This window comes from Triticum urartu, chromosome 4A, assembly GCF_056163025.1.
Source record: "Triticum urartu cultivar PI428250 chromosome 4A, HENAU_Tu73, whole genome shotgun sequence".
Classification (NCBI taxonomy): domain Eukaryota; kingdom Viridiplantae; phylum Streptophyta; class Magnoliopsida; order Poales; family Poaceae; genus Triticum; species Triticum urartu.
The window spans coordinates 18738139-18747769 of NC_141876.1; the positions used below are offsets into that span (position 1 = coordinate 18738139).

Below are 9631 nucleotides of genomic sequence, written 5' to 3' on the forward strand. Positions count from 1 at the left end.
TGGTTCGCATGCCTCAAACTTTTCAAAAACGAGTGAGCCCAAAGATCCATCAACATGGAGCTTCTTCATGCGTTTTATACCGATATGACTTATGTGGCAGTGCCACAAGTAGGTGGTACTATCATTACTATCCTATATCTTTTGGCACGAACATGTGTATCACTACGATCAAGATTCAATAAACCATTCCTTTAGGTGCAAGACCATTAAAGGTATTATTCAAATAAATAGAGTAACCATTATTCTCCTTAAATGAATAACCGTATTGCTATAGTCATAATCCAATCATGTCTATGCTCAACGCAAACAGCAAATAACAATTATTTAGGTTTTAACACCAATCTCGATGGTAGAGGGAGCGTACGATATTTGATCAACCTTGGAAACACATATCGTCATCTCACCTTTAGCTAGTCTCCGTTTATTCCGTAGCTTTTATTTTGAGTTACTAACACTTAGCAACCGAACCGGTATCTAATACCCTGGTGCTACTAGGAGTACTAGTAAAGTACACATCAACAAAATGTATATCCAATATACTTCTATCGACCTTGCCAGCCTTCTCATCTACCAAGTATCTAGGGTAATTCTGCTCCAATGGCTGTTCCCCTTATTACAGAAGCACTTAGTCTCGGGTTTGGGTTCAACCTTGGGTTTCTTCACTAGAGCAGCAGCTGAATTGCCGTTTCATGAAGTATCCCTTCTTGCCCTTGCCCTTCTTGAAACTAGTGGTTTCATCAACCATCAACAATTGATGCTCCTTCTTGATTTCTACTTTTGTGGTGTCAAACATCGCGAATATCTCAAGGATCATCATATATGTCCCTGATATATTATAGTTCATCACGACGCTCTAGCAGCTTGGTGGTAATGACTTCGGAGAAACATCACTATCTTATCTGGAAGATCAACTCCCACTTGATTCAAATGATTGTTGTACTTAGACAATCTGAGCACAAGCTCAACAATTGAGCTTTTCTCCCTTAGTTTGCAGGCTAAGAAAATCGTCGGAGGTCTTACACCTCTTGACGTGGGCACGAGCCTGAAATCCCAATTTCAGCCCTCAAAACATCTCATATGTTTCGCGACGTTTCAAAACGTCTTCGGTGCCTCAATTCTAAACCGTTTAACTGAACTATCACGTAGTTATCAAAATGTGTATGTCAGATGTTTGCAACATCCACAGACGACGTTCGAGGTTCAGCACACTGAGCTGTGCATTAAGGACATAAGCCTTCTATGAAGCAATGAGGACAATCCTCAGTTTACGGACCTAGTCCGCATAATTGCTACTATCAACTTTCAACTAATTTTTCTCTAGGAACATATCTAAACAGTAGAACTAAAGCGCGAGCTACGACATAATATGCGAAGACCTTTTGACTATGTTCAAGATAATTAAGTTCATCTTATGAACTCCCACTCAGATAGACATCCCTCCAGTCATCTAAGTGATTACATGATCCGAGTCAACTAGGCCGTGTCCGATCATCACGTGAGACGGACTAGTCAACATCGGTGAACATCTTCATGTTGACCGTATCTACCATACGACTCATGCTTGACCTTTCGGTCTCTTGTGTTCCGAGGCCATGTCTGTACATGCTAGGCTCGTCAAGTTAACCTAAGTGTTTCGCATGTGTTCCAAGGCCATGTCTGTACATGCTAGGCTCGTCAACACCCGTTATATATGAACGTAAGAATCTATACACCCGATCATCACGTGGTGCTTCGAAACAATGAACTGTCGCAATGGTGCACAGTTAGGGGGAACACTTTCTTGAAATTTTAATGAGAGATCATCTTATTTACTACCATCATTCTAAGCAAATAAGATGCAAAAACATGATAAACATCACATGCAATCAAATAGTGACATGATATGGCCAATATCATATTGCTCCTTTTGATCTCCATCTTCGGGGCTCCATGATCATCATCGTCACCGGCATGACACCATGATCTCCATCATTGTGTCTCCATGAAGTTGTCTCGCCAACTATTACTTCTACTACTACACCTAACGTTTAGCAATAAAGTAAAGTAATTACATGACGTTTATGTTGACACGCAGGTCATAAATAAATTAAGACAACTCCTATGGCTCCTGCCGGTTGTCATACTCATCGACATGCAAGTCGTGATTCCTATTACAAGAACATGATCATCTCATACATCACATATATCATTCATCACATCCTTTGGCCATATCACATCACATAGCATACCCTGCAAAAACAATTTAGACGTCCTCTAATTGTTGTTTGCATGTTTTACGTGGCTGCTATGGGTTTCTAGCAAGAACGTTTCTTACCTACGGAAAGACCACAACGTGATATGCCAATTGCTATTTACCGTTCATAAGGACCCTGTTCATCGAATCCGATTCGACTAAAGTGGAAGAGACAGACACCCGCCAGCCACCTTATGCAACTAGTGCATGTTTGTCGGTGGAACCGGTCTCACGTAAGCGTACGTGTAAGGTTGGTCCGGGCCGCTTCATCCCACAATGCCGCCGAATCAAGATTGGACTAGTAACGGTAAGCATATTGAACAAAATCAACGCCCACAACTACTTTGTGTTCTACTCGTGCATAGAATCTACGCAATAGACCTAGCTCTGATACCACTGTTGGGGAACGTAGCAGAAATTCAAAATTTTCCTATGTGTCACCAAGATCTATCTATGGAGAGACTAGCAACGAGGGGAAGGAGAGTGCATCTACATACCCTTGTAGATCGCTAAGCGGAAGCGTTGAAGTGAACGAGGTTGATGGAGTCGTACTCGTCGTGATCCAAATCACCGATGATCCTAGTGCCGAACGGACGGCACCTCCGCGTTCAACACACGTACAGCCCGATGACGTCTCCCATGCCTTGATCCAGCAAGGAGAGAGGGAGAGGTTGAGGAAGACTCCATCCAGCAGCAGCACAATGGCGTGGTGGTGGTGGAGGAGCGTGGAAATCCTGCAGGGCTTCGCCAAGCACCACGGGATATGAGGAGAAAGAGAGGGAGGGCTGCACCAACGAGAGAGAGATCAAATCGCGTGTGTTGGGCAGCCCCTAGGCCTCATATATATAGGGGAAGGGGAGGAGGGTGCACCCCCTCTAGGGTTCCCACCCCTAGGGGGCGGCAGCCCCAAACCCATCTATGGGTGGCGGCCACAAGGGGGGAGGAGAGGGAGGCGCAGGGAGTATGGGCCTTAGGGCCCATCTGCCCTTAGGGTTTGCCCCCTCTCCCCTTCTAGGCGTATGGGCCTTAGTGGGAGGCGCCCCAGCCCACCTAGGGGCTGGTGCCTTCTCTCACTTAGCCCATGTATGCCTCTGGGGCCCATGGCCCCCCCGGTGGACCCCCGGACCCCTCCGGTGGTCCCGGTACATTACCGATAAACCTCGAAACTTTTCCGGTGACCAAAACGGGACTTCCCATATATAAATCTTTACCTTCGGACCATTCCGGAACTCCTCGTGACGTCTGGGATCTCATCCGGGACTCCGAACAACATTCGGTAACCACATACAAACTTCCTTTATAACCCTAGCGTCATCGAACCTTAAGTGTGTAGACCCTACGGGTTCGGGAGACATGTAGACATGACCGAGACGTTCTCCGGTCAATAACCAACAGCGGGATCTGGATACCCATGTTGGCTCCCACATGTTCCACGATGATCTCATCGGATGAACCACGATGTCAAGGACTTAATCTATCCCGTATACAATTCCCTTTGTCTATCGGTACGATACTTGCCCGAGATTCGATCGTCGGTATCCCGATACCTTGTTCAATCTCTTTACCGGCAAGTCTCTTTCCTCGTTCCGTAACACATCATCCCGTGATCAAATCCTTGATCACATTGTGCACATTATGATGATGTCCTTCCGAGTGGGCCCAGAGATACCTCTCCGTCACACGGAGTGACAAATCCCAGTCTCGATTCGTGCCAACACAACAGACACTTTCGGAGATACCCGTAGTGCACCTTTATAGTCACCCAGTTACGTTGTGACGTTTGGCACACCCAAAGCACTCCTACGGTATCCGGGAGTTGCACAATCTCATGGTCTAAGGAAATGATACTTGACATTAGAAAAGCTTTAGCATACGAACTACACGATCTAGTGCTATGCTTAGGATTGGGTCTTGTCCATCACATCATTCTCCTAATGATGTGATCCCGCTATCAACGACATCCAATGTCCATGGTTAGGAAACCGTAACCATCTATTGATCAACGAGCTAGTCAACTAGAGGCTTACTAGGGACATGGTGTTGTCTATGTATCCACACATGTGTCTGAGTTTCCTATCAATACAATTCTAGCATGGATAATAAACGATTATCATGAACAAGGAAATATAATAATAATCAATTTATTATTGCCTCTAGGGCATATTTCCAACAGCTCCATCTAGTTAGGAGACTGATGGAGGTTCAACTTTCTCACCAACCCGATATATTGCGCTGGAAGTTGACTAGCTCTGGAGTATTTACAGTTAAATCAATGTATATTGATGTTATTAATTCGAATGCTATTCCAACTTCCAAGTATGTTTGGGCTGTCAAAGTTCCTTTAAAAATTAAAGTGTTTATGTGGTTTGTCCATAAATAAGTTATTTTAACAAAGGACAACTTGATTAAACGCAATTGGACAGGACCTACTAGGTGTAGTTTCTGTGATCGGGATGAGACGATTAAGCATTTATTCTTTGATTGCCCGTTGGCCAAAGTTCTTTGGCGGACGGTCCATATTGCTTTTAATATTACTCCACCGACTTCGGTCAATGCTTTATTTGGGACATGGCTTAATGGGGTTGAGCCTGCATTAGCAAGACATATTCGGGTTGGAGTTTGCGCTTTGTTATGGACTATCTGGAATTGCAGAAATGATTTGGTTTTTAACATAACATCACGGATTCATTTTTTGCAGGTTATTTTCCGAGCTACGGTACTGATCCGTTCGTGGTCGCTACTCACTCTGATGGAGGCCAGGGAGCATTTGGTTACTGGATCTATCCGTTGGGAGATGGTAGCTCGGGATATCTTCAACCGGTTTGGATGGCGGTCATGTAATAGGATAGGCAATTAGTTTCCCTATCTATTTTTAGCCAGCCTCTGTGTGAGCTGCATTTATCCTTTGCTTTTGTCTGGCTGGAGACTGTGGAACCTTGTTGGCACTTTTTGTTATTTGGTTAATAAGATGGGCGTATGCATCGTTCTGATGCAGAGGCCGGGGAGATCCCCTTTTCAAAAAAAAGAAAAAAAAGAAAAAAAAATCACTCAGGCTCAAACTGAGCTACATCTATTTGTCATTTCTAAACAACCAGAAAGAATGAACATCCTGGTGAAAGACAAAAAACCTTAAAAAATATTGACCAGAGAGACTAAAGAGATCCACAAAGTGTCAAAAGAGTTCACATATATTCATGAGAAGTGGTTGAGTGTATCTGGATCGTATTTATCAACTTCATCCAACAATTACTATTTGCAGAAGTGGTAACTGAGAGAATTATGTCTCAATTAAGCTTCGCAGATCATCAACAAAATCCCAATTTGATGCTACTTCCATAGAGGAACTAAAGAGAAGGCAAGCTTGGTTACTAGCAATAACATTCCATAGAAGATCCGCAACAAAACATACTCTTCGATTCAGACTTGTTGTTCCCATTCTCTTTCCACACCTCCTTCTCCTTCGGGAAGTCTGAAGCATTAAGGGATGAATCATCAATACAACCACCAACTAAGCAGATGATTTCTCATATTACATTCTTGAAAGGAACCATTCTAATAGAAAACACACTTTCTAAAGATTAAACGCGAGACCCATTTTTGTTCCATTTTATAAAATGAATTGCCAGTTTTCATATTCAAATGTCATATCTGAATGTAGTATGGTTAAAAATTTGCATATGCTACCTGATTAGTTAGTGTAGGCATGAGAGTCATGCACTTCTTGTTCCATTTTAGCTCTTGAGAAGCACATACCACTGAATTCCTCTTCAATAATAACTTCTCCAACTTCCTTTCTTTTGTGAAGATAATGTACCATCTCTCAAAAAAGATACTGCATCATGTCAACTCTTGGATCCATTCACAAACAGAAGGCGCTGCAATTTAGAGCAGAATAATACTCAAATCAATCGGATTTTCTAACAAAGCCGTTTAACAGAACAAAATATGCACAGTCTTGAAAAGGAATATTTCATGGTGATTTCTCAGTGAGGCGATGCACCTGGCGACTAACCGAATTGACGGGGAGGAGCAGACTGCAGGGTCAGAGAGAGAGAGATTACTTGGACCTGGACGATCGCGCGGGAGAGAGTTGAGAGGCTCATGTTGGCGACGGCGAGGGAATCAGGAGGATGGAGGGACCCGGCTTCGCCGGTGAGCATGCCGAGCTCGAGCGCCTCCTCGAGCACTTCGGGGCCGGATTGGAAGGAGCAGGGTAGCGTAGAGCGTGCAATTCCCGCGCCTCCGCGTCCGCATCTGACGACGCCTAGCGCTGGCGCGAGCATGCCGAGCTCGAGGACCTCCTCGGCTACTTATGCAATCTGATTCGAAGGGGAGGGGCGGCCTGCCAGGGAGCGACGACGCTGGTGACGAAGGGGAGGGCAGCCTGACCAGGGAGCGCCGACGGCGGTGACGAAGGGGAGGGGGCGGCCTGACCAGGGAGCGCTGGCTGTGGTGGAGAGAATGGGGAATGGAGGAGATTGTGAGGCAGTGGTGGGGAACTATCCAGAGAAGAATGTGAGGCGGCAGTGGAGAGGATCACTGACGTTTTCTTTTTTTGAGAAATCTGATGTTTTTTCTTAATACCACTACGTAGAGTACTGTAGTAGACAGTGACGGGAGGGAGAGATTGTGATTGATCACGGTGTTGTCCGAACCAAAAAAGAAATTATCTTCTTTTTATCAACCGTGTCCGATTCACCTCACATTGTTCTAATAAAAATCCATTATTTTTACAGTCATAATCATTTGATGCCTTAAAAGGTTTCCTGTATAAATAATATCTATAAAAGTTGAAAAAAAATACTGGTAAAAATTGTCACGACCAGTTTTCCAATAAAAATATTTATTGAGAAACCAATCTTTTGAGTCCAGCATGAGAGAAAACCTCCTCACTGGTAGACAAGTTCTTGATACAATAAGCCAGTAGCATAGAATATATTACAGGGTTGAGCTGGGGTTGCTCAACAAATTATTACAAGCGCGCCAATAATTATACATAATGGCGGGTTTAACACAATGGTGTGGTGGCATACTACTGACTCGAGGATAAAGCGATGGTGGAATAACACAGTGGGGAGTGTGGTAACACGACTCTCAAACTGGCATCTCATCGAGCATCGAGGTGAGGCTCGATAAATTTATTTGGGTTGCGGAAGCGGATATAATACAGTGACCAAGTCCAGGGTTGCACGAGACTGACTGGGATTCCTCTAGGCATCGGATTCGCTATCGAACTCTTCATCCATGAGATCACCTTCGTCAGCATCTGGCCAAATCAACAAGCCAGTGAGTACTTTGAAAGTACTCGCAAGACAGTTCGGACGTAAGATATAACAAATGCATGCATGAATGCGCCATGATTAATTTACCAATGCACATTCAAAATATTAGCAGGCAAGGTAAGCAAAAGGGGAATCGGCGGTAGTCTGCCTGAAATCCCGACAGAAATATAAATGGAAACCGATCGGGTGTCTGAAGCGACGCCTCGAAAGGTGAACAAATAATAACAGAAAATCATGCCACAGTCGGGCATCTTAGCGACACCACATAAAGGGCTTTAAAAGAAATGCCACAGTCGGACGTCTGAGCGACATCACAGAAAGGGCTTTAAAAGAAATGCCACAGTCGGACGTCTGAGCGACATCACAAAAAGGGCTTTAAAAGAAATGCCACAGTCGGACGTCTGAGCGACATCACAGAAAGGGCTTTAAAAGAAATGCCACAGTCGGACGTGTGAGCGACATCACAGAAAGGGCTTTAAAAGAAATGCCACAGTCGGACGTCTGAGCGACATCACAGAAAGGGCTTTAAAAGGAATGCCGCAGTCGGATGTCTGAGCGACATCGCAGAAAGGGCTTTAAAAGAAATACCGCAGTCGGACGTCGGGGCGACATCACAGAAAGGGCTTTAAAATAAATGCCGCAGTCGAACGTCGGGGCGACATCACAGAAAGGGCTTTAAAAGAAAGTAAATAATAACAATGCCACAGTCGGACGTCGGGGCGACATCACAGAAAGGGCTTTAAAAGAAAGTAAATAATAACAATGCCACAGTCGGACGTCAGGGCGACATCACAGAAAGGGCTTTAAAAGAAAGTAAATAATAACAATGCCACAGTCGGACGTCTGAGCGACATCGCAGAGAGGGCTTCTATTCATAAGTAAATAATACTCATAATAAATATTCAATACATGATAATAAACGGGTTAGTCCATCCACAGGAATAAACATATATCCGGACTTAGCACTCATGTGATTCACCGGAGTATCTGTCACCAAAACTGGCACTTGTCAGAATAAGTCAGCGCAAAATTTGGATATGGATAAGATGAATTGGAGATTTATGACTCTGCAGAGTTTGTACAAAAATTTCCCACAGCTAACGGATTTCCGTAGTCACGAAGGACTAGTTCCGTTTATGGTATTTCGTAAGAAAACACAGCTAACCAGTACACACCCATCCTACCTCTCGATGCCAGGACTCACCCTAGACATCGTCCAAGAAAAACTTTTGAGACGGGGAGATCACAATCTCAAATAGCATGGGATCAAATTTATATACGCGCGCTCTAAGGGGTGCCCCCCTCTCGGTCCCAACCGGAAACACCCATGCCCCCTGACTGGATGACTGGCTTTAATCCAGGGCCATGGAACCATCATCCCGGCCTCTCCTTTTGGTGTGTACCAGGAAAGCGGTTTGCAACTTACTAAGCCATATTCCTTGCGGAAAACATGTGGTAGTACAGGGAAGGAAATGGGAGGAACTGGAACGATACGGTTTGACACTGAAGTCATATAGTCTGGCATAAGACTGGCATGCTACAACACTGCCATCTTACCCATCCTCACGCCAACACATGGCCATGCATACTCACATCCATCCACTTATGATTCATCGAACTCACTTACCTCAACCATGCATGAAAATAACGTTCATCGGTATGCTCATCAACATGCCATGAAACTAACTAAATGCAAAACATGCCAAGACACTCATCATATCAAAAGTTCAAACATGCTTGCCTGGTTCAGAGTAGTCGGAGCCTAGCTCGGTGAAGTTTGCGGCTCCGTCACCTCCTTCGGTATCTACGGTATAAAGAAAATATAGGCGCTATCGTAAATACCAAGATGTGCACAAAAAGTATTCCAAATATTTTTCAAATAAATCTGATAAAAAACTAGACAAAATTTCAAAGAGAACAGAAAAAGAATCAATCAAAAATACTTTTCTGTTTAAAAGTTATAAAGGTTTTTGTCCAGGGACTCATCTGTAATGAAACAGAAAGTTTCCAGGGGCTAGCTCATAAAAACAGAAAACGCTTCGGTCTCGAATACGCCAGCCCAGAGAGGGAAACGTATTTTGCCCGAAGGCTTTTTTCAGAAAACGATTCGTGTAAA

At 44.1% G+C, this 9631-nt stretch overlaps 1 long non-coding RNA gene across 1 annotated transcript; it reads right to left on the reverse strand.

Annotated features, from left to right (window-relative positions):
* Positions 1 to 5403: 5403 nt before the first annotated feature.
* On the reverse strand, positions 5404 to 6776 carry LOC125553411 (uncharacterized). The gene is made up of 2 exons (XR_007304049.2): positions 5918 to 6776; positions 5404 to 5702 (listed from the first exon to the last, which is right to left on the reverse strand). It is a non-coding gene; the product is annotated as an uncharacterized LOC125553411 (long non-coding RNA).
* Positions 6777 to 9631: the final 2855 nt, after the last annotated feature.